The following is a 12,790-nucleotide window of genomic DNA, read 5'->3' on the forward strand; positions in this document are numbered from 1 at the left end:
AATTTTAATTCTAAGATTTAATGTTTTTATTATAAAACTATTTTGGTAGAAAAATTAATTAATTTATCTTTAAATTCAACTAGGTATAACTTATGCGTTGATTGATTGTGCGAAAAAAATAATAAAAAAATATTTGTTTTTTTTTGGAAACGACTTATCGTCATTTCATTAAAAATTTCTAAAAATGGGGAAAAAAATCACTAGTTTAAGAGATCATTCTAGACAGGCTTAAAATGATTTTGAAGTTGTAACATTCTGAATAAAAGCTAAAAAGTTAAAAACGTAAATGAACTATCTGATTAAAATGTTTTCAATTCTAGTGAGTTTAAAAAACGGTAAATTCCAGTTCCTACAGATATTCCAGTTCTGCTCCGTGCTTTGAATTTTTGTCCACATTCCCGCGAGGGCGCTGAAATCCGATATAATATCTTTCCATAACTCTTCAACGCTTCTGCAGGTTCTGGCATATACCTTTGCATTCCATTCTTGCCAAATGTTATACACCACTGCTCTAAAGTCGCACTTGAACACGCTTGTTGCAAATCTATTTCCCTTGGCTTTGAGTAGTGCTGCATCTTTGATTTCATTCCATTCGCTCGGGAAACTGATCAGCTTTAGGCTTTTATAGAATCTGTCCCAAAGTTCTGAAACAATACAACAGCTCCTGAATAGGTGGTTTATGGTTTCTTCATTTCCTCTACATAGAAGACAGTCCGTGTCCAAGATGCTCATATACTTGCTGATACGATCACGCGTGCTGAGTCTTTCCCAGAAGGCGAGTCATAGGATGAACTGGTGTCTAGGGATAATCTTCGTTGACCATACAAGAGGAGCTCATTCTACTTTCTGCGCTTTTCCCGGGTTACCTCCCATATTTTCTTCGATACCAGCTTCCCATTGTCCTCAGCTTTCCATTTATGAATATCCGGTCTGTCATGTAGTTGTATGTTACCTATATGATCAAGTATCCTCTGTCCTTCTGGATTTCTTCTCAAGAGTGAGTCTCAATTCCCGTCTTTAATGTCTCTGATTTTTGCTTATGTGTAGTCCCTTCTGATGCGGGTATTTTGAAACTCCTCCTTGTGGATGATAGGCTGGTTTTCGAACCAGGGGTCGTGCTAGAATAGAGTGTATGTCCCGTCCCCTAGTCGGATGTCATAAAGATCTGCAATATCGCTTCTTAGTTTAAGAATCTTTTTTAGAGACCATCTAATACCTTCATGAATTTTGCAGGTCCAGATGCTGGTTTCGTATTTCATAAACTTCGTATGCACCCATTTGATCCATAGTGACTCCTAATTGCGCTCCAAAGCCCACAGATGCTTGAAGGTGAGAGCCTTGTTCCACTCGATACAGTTCTTCAAGCCGATGCCTCCCTCATCCTTCGGTTTGCAAAGAGTGGTTCATTATACTTTTTTTCCTCCTCTTCCGCTACTGCCTCAGATAAAGTTCTTCATCAGCATATCGAGCTCCTTCATTACCTTCTTCGGAATAACCATTTGTTGCGCCCAGTAGCCAACTATGCCCATGACCACAGTTTTAATAAGTTCGATCCTCCCTACATAAGAAAGTTTTTTCGCTGCCTAGCCAGATATCGTGTTTTTTACCTTTTCAATCAACGGCTTGTAGTGTGAGATCTCGATCTGCTTCGCAGTTAACGGAATTCCTAAGTACCTTACGGGAAAACTACCTTCCTTGATGCCCATGATGTTGAAGATGTCCTGCTTTGTTTCGTCATTCACGCCTCCATAAAATGCCACACTTTTGCTTTCATTAATAGTTAAACCTGTAACCTTAGATTAGAGAATTAGTGCAACCCTAATAGTTTTAATGGAATCAATGTCTATGTGCGCTAGAATGAACAAATTGTCAGCAAAGCATAAATGGGTTACCTCCTCAACCTCACAGAATGAGTGAAAGATGTATGGACGATTCTTTCGGAATATCGCGAGAATGCTCTCAAAGATCTCCATGATTAGTTTTTATGAATTATTAGATTTAAATTAAGGCGGTTAGTTTCCCATGAGATATTAAGATGTGATCCACCACAACACCGGCCGTCTTTGGACAAAAAAAACATATTTTTAACCTGGCATATTAGAATCGTTCTTTTTTAGTTAGAGTGTTTCCTATCGTTTGTCTTCTTTTAACCTGGCATTGAGACATTTGAAATAATTTCGTTTAACTCAAATATAATATTTTTGTCCTTTTAGTTATAACATATTTTAATTGAATATGTTCATCTTTCATATTTGTTAAAAGTAGTTGACTTATTAAGAATAAAACTCTAGATGAAATTCGTGAGATGTTTTGGATCGAGAATATGACTCCACCCCTCAAAAAGAGAGGAAGATTCTAAAGGAGAATATATATAAATGTGTATGATAGGTGGGTAGAATGGGTATGGGGGAGAAATGGATCGGATGAATTATATTTTGCGTATCGTTGGCAAAATTCTAGTAGTTGACATTACTAAGAATAAAACTCTAGATGAAATTTGTGAGATGTTTTGGATCAAGAATATGACTCCACACCTAAAAAAGAGAGGAAGATTCTTAAGGATAATATATATAAATGTGTGTGATAGGTGGGTAGAATGAGTATGGGGGAGAAATGGATCGGATGGATTAGATTTTGCGTATCAACGGCAAAATTCTCTGTTATCGTGAATGGGAGTTCTCATAGTTTCTTTGAGAGTTCAAGGGGTTTAAGACAAGGGGACCCCCTTCCCCTTTCTTATTCATTATTTCCATGGAAGAACTTTTTAAAATGATATCAATTCTGTTAGATAAAATTATATCAGTTAAATAAAACTTAACAAATCCCTTATGCAGGAACAGGCAAAGAATCGAACCAGTCAAAGAACTCAACCGGTTAAGAAACTCAACCGGTCAAGCAATCAAACCGACCAAAAACATGACCGAACAAGAAACAAAAGATCGGTCAAATTAGAAGGCCAGAATCAATTAAACAGTCGGTCAATCAGAAGCCATGGAAAAACCGGAAGTCATCCGGTTAACATAAATAACCGACCAGCATAAAAAAACACTTCGAGTATCTGTTGAGAATGATACCGAAGGAACAGACTGAATATTTCCATATTCATACAAGTCTGAGGAAAGTCTGCAGGCTGCAGAAGACCGTCCTACAAGATCTTTCCACTTAAGGATAAATCAGAAAGGCAATCTTCCAGGTACAGGTAACTGTCCAACCGATAGTTGCCATATTGAGTAAAAGACAAACCTAGCCGGTTTGACCTACACATTGGAAGACTAGACCGCCAGGTCTGTAGACTAGACCGCCAGGTCTGAATCAATTAACATCTTCTCAACCAATCAGATTCAAGGAAATGAAATGTGACCGTTGGCACATTTCACCTATAAAAGAAGGAGCTGAAGAGGAATAAATGCGGGTTACAAGTTCTGAATTTTCTACAGCCTAAGAAAAAGATTGTGCTCTATCTCTAGAAAAGCTTAAGCGCTTATTTGAAGTGTATTCTACAATTTCGGTTAAAATTGTACGGGTGTTATCGAGCAGGAAATAAGCCTCGATCGGATTGTTTGTATTCCTTAGTGAATATCCTTCTCGCGGTTTCGAGAGGAAGGGGTGACGTAGGAGTTTTATCTCCGAACATCCATAAAAACCTGTCTTGTTATATACTTTCCGCCTGATTTACTTTATAACCGATCTACATTAACCTACTAATACCGCTCCAACCGAATTACTAAGCTCCAAAACCGACCCAGCAATCTCCAAACATGTCTTATTCAAATCTGGTCCTGCCTATCCCGTGTGTGTGCTGCTTCAACCTGAAACAATCCACTTCCGCGCTTGAACTATGTTCAAGGGTTTGTGACAGTTTGTGTAGTATTGAAACCCTGGTGTTAATCTCTAACCGGATTAATCACCACCCTTTGAGTAAAAGGCGCTAACCGGCCAACCTCGGTCCCCCAACCGCGACCTAGATCCTAACAAATTCTGTTAAGATCTAGGTCGCGATTGGGGAACCGGGGTCTGGCCGGTTAGCGCGTCTCACTCAAAGGGTGGTGATTAATTCGGTTAGAGATTAATACCGGGGTTTCAATACTACACAAACTGTCACAAACCCTTGAACCGAGTTCAAGCGCGGAAGTGGTTTGTTTCAGGTTGAAGCAGCACACACACGAGATAGGTAGAATCGGATTTGAATAATATAGGTTTGGAGATTGCTAGGTCGGTTTTGCAGCTTAGTGATTCGGTTTGGGTGATGTTGAATCGGTTGGAGCGGTATTAGTAGGTTAGTGCAGATCGGTTAGAATGTAAAGCAGGCGGAAAGTAAATAACAAGACAGGTTTTTATGGATGTTCGGAGATAAAACTCATACGTCACCCCTTCCTCTCGAAACCGCGCAAAGGATATTCACTAAGGAATACAAACACAATCCGATCGAGACTTATTTCCTGCTCGATAACACCCGTACAATTTTAACCAAAATTGTAAATACACTTCAAATAAGCGTTTAAGCTTTCTAGAGATAGAACACAATTTTTGACTTAGGCTGTAGAAAACTTTCAGAACTTGTAACCGCATTTATTCCTCTTCAACTCCTTCTTTCATTTCTTTGAATCTAATTGGTTGAGCAGAGGTTCAGTGATTCGGACCTGGCGGTCTAGTCTTCAGACCTGGCGGTCTAGTCTTCCAGTGTATAGGTCAAACCGGCTAGGTTTGTCTTTTACTCAATAGGGCAACTATCGGTTGTACAGTTGCCTGTACCTGGAAGATTTCCTTTCTGATTTATCCTAGAGTGGAAAGATCTTGTAGAACAATCGTCTGCAGCCTGCGGACTGTCCTCAGACTTGTATGAATATGGCAATACTCAGTCTGATCCTTTGGTATCATTCTCAACAAATACCCGAAGTGTCTTTTTATGCTGGTCGGTTGTTTATGCTAAACGGATGACTTCCGGGTTTTCCATATCTTCTGATTGACCGACTGTTCAATGATTCTAGCCTTCTGATTTGACCGATCTTGTCTTTCTTGTTTGGTCATGTTTTTGGTCGGTTTGATTGCTTGACCGGTTGAGTTTCTTAACCGGTTGAGTTCTTTGACCGGTTGGATTCTTTGCCTGTTCCTACACAAGGGATTTGTTTTTGTTAAGTTTTATTTAACCGATCTTATTTTATCTAACAATTTCTCCCTTTTTGATTATTTTATTTAAAATATTCAAAATCATGTAAGAATGCAAATGTAGGCCGGTTTTGTTTTTAAGAATTTTATTTGGCCGGATTTTTGGAAACTGACTTGGGAGAATTTTTTGAAACATTTTGGAAAGATTTTGCGAAAAATTTTGAAAAATATCTTTTACCTTATCAATTTCTCCCTTTTTGATTATTTTATTTAAAATATTCAAAATCATGCAAGAATGCAAAAGTAGGCCGGTTTCCAAAAGTCACTTTATATATATAAGAAATATGCTAAGGCAAAATACTATATATATATATAAAACCAAAATAAACATAAGTAAAGAAAATAAATGAAGCCCCTATTTCTTCGATCTGGACGGCAGGAAATGTTCCAGCAGTTCATCGGTTGTTTTTCCCTTGTCCGCTTGAACCGGCCTGGATGAGGATCCTCGACCGCCTGAGGTGCCGGTGTGAGGAGAGATCGGTTGACCGATCGATCGAATTGGAACCACATTGAGACCTCGTTGTTTTCTGAGTTGCGGCTCTAGCTCTTCTTCGAAATCCTCATCGGCTTGCAAAACCGGGTTAAAATGAGGTTCAACAACCGCATCGGTGACTCCGTCCAATAGTCCCGTGATCTCCGCCTTCCTTAGATCATCCTTTGTTGTCTCGGCTATCTCAGAGGCTTTAGCCGCGGTGTCTTTGATTTTCTTTTTCCATGGCTGAACCGCGTCGTTGACAAATTCTTCAATGAGGATCTTGACCCTTTCTTCCGTTATGGCCGGTTCCGAGTCCCCGGTTTGAACAAATGCTCGCTGGTCGTTGGGAGGTGTACCTGTCCTGACTTCTATTATGTTGATGTTCTGGTCCGGTGGAGGAGAGGATAGCTCTTTATCGGTCGGATTCTGACCGCCAACATCCTCAGGAGGGGATCTGGATGAGTTCGATGTTCCTTGGTGGTCGGGCTCCGTTTCAAGCCGCGCCACCTCCTCGGTCAGTGCCCTTTCCTTGACCGCAAGCAATTCTAACACCAACAGTTCAAGTTTAGAGTTCGGTTTTCCCGGAGTATGCTTTTCATGAAGGCGTTGAATGTGTTCGGTGAGCCTTTGTAATCGAGCACGCGGTTCGACTATTGTGTTTCGTTCTAGGGCGGTTGTGACGTCGTGAGCCTTTGTGAGGCTGATGACCTCCTCCTCCATCTCCATCAAATTTTCGAATTTTGGCTAACGGTGAGATCTGGTAGCATGTTTTTGTAGAATATCTGATGCCGGTGCCGGATCCATTGACAAAACACTTCGGATGCCGCGAGAGCCTACTGATGTATCTCGTCCATGATTCTGCTAACGAGATCCCCGGCTGTTTTTCGGGTATTATCATCGGCGTAGTTATCTTCCTCCCCAAGTCCATCCGAACCGGTATCAGCATTATCATGACTGACCGATTGATCATCGACTATCGGTCCTTTCCCCTTACCGGACTGATCTCCTCCAGTATGTTGTGAATCGGTTCGGCCAGAGCTGGATGCCGAGTCTTCCGTGTTGGGTGTGTCGGACATCGGATTAGCCGATCCGGTTGGTTGTCTATCTTTCTTGCTTCCGGATTTTTCTTTGACCAGAGCTGCTTTCTTACCGGTTGCCTTCTTCTTTCGGCCACCTGTAGAACCGAAGGCTTTCCTTTTGCCTTTCTTGTCCTTGAATTGATGGGACTTTATGATTTTGCTTGAGGCGAGGAGAACACCAGGGCCGGTGTTGATGTTGAAATGACGCATGTTTTTTCCAAGTGGGATGGCGTATCCCCATGACCGAGTGGAAGTCGGATCCACCATTTCACATAGGTTAGTGAAGACTACCTTAGCCCAGTTTATTTTGATGTCGTTGACCAAACCGGCAAGCATCTCAATCTTTGCCCGGGTAAGACTATCAAAGTTTCCCCCTCTTGCTTGAACCGATTTTATGAAAATATCACACAGCGGTCGGTACTCCGGTCGAAGAGATGATTTCTTTCAGGAGATCTCGATAGGGACCGCGGTTTCCGAAAGAACCTGGAAAGCTACCTCGAAGGTCTCCTCATCTAAAGCCGGCGAGAAGTTGCTCCCTTCGGATGGCAGATGTAGTATCTTAGCTACCGATTCCTCCGTCGGTTCGAGCCGCTGACCGCTTATGGTTACAATTATTGATCCTTCGGTGATGAATGCGGTTAGGAAAAATTCGTTAACCGCATCCTGGTATAATAAGAATGGACCGCCCAGAAAATGTTCAAGACCGGACTCGGATATCCGGGATAACACCTGCTTTGCCTGAACTGAACCGTATGCCCGGATTTCCTCAAAATCGACTTGGATGATATGTTTGAACAACACAGAATCGTGACTCATTTTAGATAATCGAACTGAGAAATCAAGAGAATAAGGATTTGAAAGAGTTTGAAGAAGCTGAAAGCTAAAGAGAGAAAGCCGATTCGCGTGAGAATAAAAGAAAATGACTAAGGACCCTCTTTATAGTTGCGGTTTGGAATTCCAACCGTCGCGAACCGTCCCATCACGATTAGGCGGGAACTTTCCCTCCAAAGACTTTGAGCGGAAAAACCATGGGTGGGATTTATGAGCGGGAATCTATGAGCGGGAATCCATGGGCGGGAATTTTTCCCTCCAAGATTTTTGAGCGGCAATTTTAATTGCGGTTTTTCATGTCGGTTATTTAACCGGCGATGAAGCGGTTCTTCTTGTAACCGTTTATTAAATGAAGCGGTTATTTAACCGTGAAGATGCGGTTTTCGATTTTTGACCGGATTCTTTAATGAAGTAATTTGGCGATATCAATCGGTTAGATAGATATTCCAATATTGAGATTTTTTTTGACCCGATTAACAAACTCAAGAATTATATATTCATTGAAGGAAAAAGGGAAAGTTACATGATGGAAACCGATACATTGATCGGTTTAAAAACACAAGATACTTATATAATAACTATCTTAGAGAGCTTTTCTTCTACCCCTTCCTTATCGAGAACATTTGATGGGCACGCTAGTGTACCCGATCCAAAATCTGAACTGTGGTCCATAATGAGCCCGCTGATGTGGGGGGCATAGCCGAGACCTTTCTTTGTCTCGACCATAGTCCTCAGGTTTTGGAAGAGGACCGATGCCCAATTGATAGGGGTGTTGCTGACAATGTAGGTCATCATGTCATAAACCTTCTTGGAGTAGTGTTGGTTTGGGGATTGACAAATGATAGATCGGTTGACAATCTCGTAAAGGAGTTGGATGTGGTGGGCAAGGCGGGTTTTTAGCCCGTGGTTCTCCACCGGCACCTCGGTTTCGGAGAACAGTTCTGAATAGTCGGTTGCTGCGCTTCCCACCCTGGTTGGGAAATCGGAAAACCCTTCTATGGGCAGATTAAACATTTCAGCAAATTGGGATTCGCTCAGAGAGATGGTGTGCCTTCTCACCGTGGAGACAATTTCATTGTCACTTACATATGCATTGTGAAAGAATTCCAACACTTCTGGAATGAGTATAGGTCCGGATTCTTCGAGAAAGGTGCGAAGACCGGTGTCGATTAGTGATTCAAACATGAGTTCCTTTGTTTCCAGGTCATCATGTTCCATGCAAGAATCGAAATCGATGCTCAAGAAGTTCTTTAGAGTTCGGCTCGACATGTTTGTTTTAAGTTTTTACCAAGATAGAGAGGGTTCAAGAAGTTTTGATTTTAGGGTGTGTTGAGTTGATAAGGTGGGGTTCCTTATATAGATCTGAAATTGGAGGGAAAATATCAACATTTAATGCTGAAATTCAGTTTTGTCTCATTTATGAAGAGAATATTTATGTTTCCAAAACTCTTTGGGAAGGAGTTACTTTTGACCGGTTGCGGAGCTCGAGGTAAGGAATCTAGTTCAAAAGTAACTAAGCTTGTTGGATAGTAATTACTCATGTAGTTGGAAGTTGAAAGTTACTTATCATTAATAAAAAGGGTACAAGAAACCGGAAGTAAGTAATTAAAACCGAAAATGTCATAGACTAAACTGAAATGATTATGATAGAGTGGAACACTGATACAACCGGTAAGTACAGCAAAATGACCGGTTGTAGGAGGGAGTGACTTAGTTGCTGGAGGAGTTAATGTGGCGGTTCCTCCTCTTCCTAGCCTTCTCAAACCGCTCATAGAATGAGTTGGTGACCTCTTTGGTGATGACCTGGGCCTGGGTCAACCCTTCTCCCGGACAGAGTGGAACCCCAAGTTCCAAAAGTAGGCAGCTTATCTGGGGGATGAGGCCGGTTTGGCGAATGCCGATCATCCAGATTAGAACATCGAACAACACCCTTGACCAGTTGACTTGCGTACCCGTGGTTATGGCAGACATCATGTTAAAAACTGTTGCACAGTAGGTGTTTGTTACATCCCTACCTAGGATGCTTCGACGGATAACATCGTTGAGAAGATGATACTCAGCTCTTAGCGATGACCTGGCACCGTGGTCATTTACCGGGCGGTTTGATCAAGCAAAGCTTAAGGCGATTTCGGTCTTTAGTTCAGCTGGAACGTTTAGATCGGTGAGCCCTTTCTTCGGAAGGTCGAAGCATCTTGCGAAATCACTTTCTGTGAAGTCAAACACAGTCCCTCCCACTTTGGACTGAATGTGGGTGACAAAGTGAGGAAAACCTCGGAAAACCCTGGCATTGTAGAAAAATTCCAGAACTATTTCCGGAAAGATGACATGTTTGTCATCTAGAAAGTGTTTGAGACCGGTGTCTTCAAGTGACTTAATCATCTTGAAGACTTCATAATGCTCAGTGCCTTGAGCTGAATCGAAATCCACTTGAAGGATGTTTGGAAACTGAGACATTTTGTCTTAGTAAGAGGATAAGTTGGAGCTTGTGATTGTTTTGTTTAAGGTTTGCCTAAGTCGGCTATCATGAACCGTGCAGCTTCCTTGAGAGTTCAGTTTCTTCTCTCGGCCAGGCCGTTTTGTTGAGGAGTCCTAGCACTAGACAACTCGTGTCTAATACCGGATTCATCAAGGAATGCATTTAGAGTACTGTTGTAGACACTCATTTTTCACACCTAATTTTATAGTTTATGCTTTACATAAATCTAAGTCAATAAAATTTTCTCGAATTCATTCACGGACTCATTGCACGATTTATATTAAAGACGATTATTTTTAGAACAATTGAGTTTTTGAAAATAATTGATTTTGGATTCTTAATAAAGTTAAGGTAGTAATTTGTCTATGTTACAACACTTAGAGAAGTTATTATACTTAGAATATTCAAGGTTTTATTTAATTAATTACCTTGGGTATTTATAAAAAAAAATAAAAAAAAATATTTTACAAAATATATATTAGCGTTTTTATAAAATTTCGTTAGTTATATTTTGTTTGTTAGATGAGTTAGATTAAACTTTGAAATTTGATTTCTTGAATAAGTTAGTTTGCATTTTATTTATTTAATTAGAATTGTTCCTTATAAATAGGAATAATTAAAATAAAATTGTTTATTTTTGTTTTTAACAAAATCTTTTTTTGTAGGATGAAGGGTGTGTAAAGGGATAACGTGCAAAAATAAAAAGATAACGGTGTCTACACAATAATGAGAAGCATCCTAGGTCAAAGAAGGAAAAAAGAGATTGCTAAAATAAAGGAAGAAGTTGTCAAAGGAAGAATAATTCAGCCGCGTTGGAGAAGCGTGAATGCTGGGTCATTTTTAATTAAAAATTAAAATGACCAAGTATTACATCATTTATTAAATAAAGCTTAAATCCCATTGTATGAAAACTTGACATTTATTGACATGTCAAGTGGAGATTGCTCCATTATTTTAAACATTTGTAAATGTTTAAAATAGTTTTTTTCCCAACGGTCAAGTGTGTTAAATGGGCCTTTGGACCCTAGGGTTTCATAGCTTTGCCTATAAATACCCCTCTTAACACCCTAGCAAAGGGACTTCAACTTTGGACCTTCACCTTCACCTTTCTCTCTCTAGGCTGCTTGAAAATTCTAAGCAAACACCACTCTTGTTAAGTTGGTCACAAGATTTGCTTAGAAAATCTTAGATTAAATACCACCCTTAACATCAAAAGAGCAGCCCTATTGTAAGCTCTTTTGTCTTCTTTTTTTCTTCTTGAATTTGAATTTCAATCTTTTTTTGCTTTTTTTTTTAATTCCATATATTGTTTCTTTAAGCTTTCTATTTTGATAGGTGTTTAGGATTTTTACTTTTCTTGTTGTAAATATGTAATCTAAATAAAAAAAACTTAATGTATATAAAGGTCATTGACCTAAAATTTCTTTAAAACCAAAACCAAAACCAAAGCAAAGAAGCAATCTGCTTTTATTTTATTTTATTTTTTTATTTTATTTTATTTATTTTATAATCCTTAGCATTAAGATGTAGTATGGTAGGATCCAAAATGTCTAAAATGTAAAGTATAATAATATTTATTTTTAAGGGCCAAAATTGTTAAAGTAGAGACTGTTTTTTAACAGGCATGTGAGACATAGCGCCAAAAGCCCTTTTTCACGTGTAACCAAGCACCGAACCTTTAAAGAATTTCTTTTTCAAAGGCGTTATTGTTTTACATGCCAAATAATTTATTTTCCTAGTTTTATAAAAATTTAGATGGCGACTCTTTGGTCACAAACTGGTTTTTAAACAATTCACCAATTTGATTTTATTTCAATTTTGTTTAAGAGATTTTTATATGTTATATTTATTTCTTAAAAGTCAAGAAAATCATTTTTGGGGCAAATGTTTTTAAACGCGTACAGTTTTCTGGCGACTCTGCTGGGGACATTTTGATGCTTAACTTGAAAAAACAATTTTGGCCAATTTAAAAAAATATATTTTACACTTTAATGTTATTCCCCGGGAAAAAATAATTTGTTTTCTTAATGTGCATGAGCTCTGGGGCTCCGATGTGAAAATAGTATAAGGTATACGTCATTGGACGAAGCCTATACATCTATATTTTATGTGCTAAGGGTAGTCAATGTGAATGACACCCTCAACCCTATGCCTTGAAGGCTTTTGTGTGATTTGAGAGTTGAGAAAAACAACAGGAAAAAACTCGGATAAACCCTCTCTTCTTTTCAAATATCCCCTACTATTGAAAATGAGGGATTTTGAAATAGAGGTGAGGGGATGTCCAATTGAGAGCTCCCCTTACATCGAGAGATCCCTTTTGGGATAGTATCCTTGTAGGTGGAACAACTCTCTCTTAAGCCATTTCCAACTTTAGAACAAAAATCCAAAAAGCCAATTCTACCAAGCCGTTGCCTCGTCTCGTCCTGTCGAGCAACAAAGCCACGTCACGAAGCCCTTTACTTGACTACTATATATGATAAATACATGTATGCATATAGATATTTTTAGGCGCTCAGTTTATCCATTCAAAGTTTTAAAATGTCATGAAACATGTGAACAATTTCGAAATTTTGAGGCTAAACTTAATAGTTTTAAAGGAGTAAAATCGAGGAAACCTAGAAAAGCTAAAAGAAGAATCTAATGTAACTAGTTTTCTTTCTTTGTGTCTTTACTACTCAGATTTTAAGCGCAAGATCTAATCAAGAAAGACGCGTGAGACACAAAGACGATCAAGAAAGATGGAAAGACTTGAAGATTCGAAGA

The sequence above is a fragment of the Impatiens glandulifera genome, chromosome 1 (assembly GCF_907164915.1).
Source record: "Impatiens glandulifera chromosome 1, dImpGla2.1, whole genome shotgun sequence".
Classification (NCBI taxonomy): domain Eukaryota; kingdom Viridiplantae; phylum Streptophyta; class Magnoliopsida; order Ericales; family Balsaminaceae; genus Impatiens; species Impatiens glandulifera.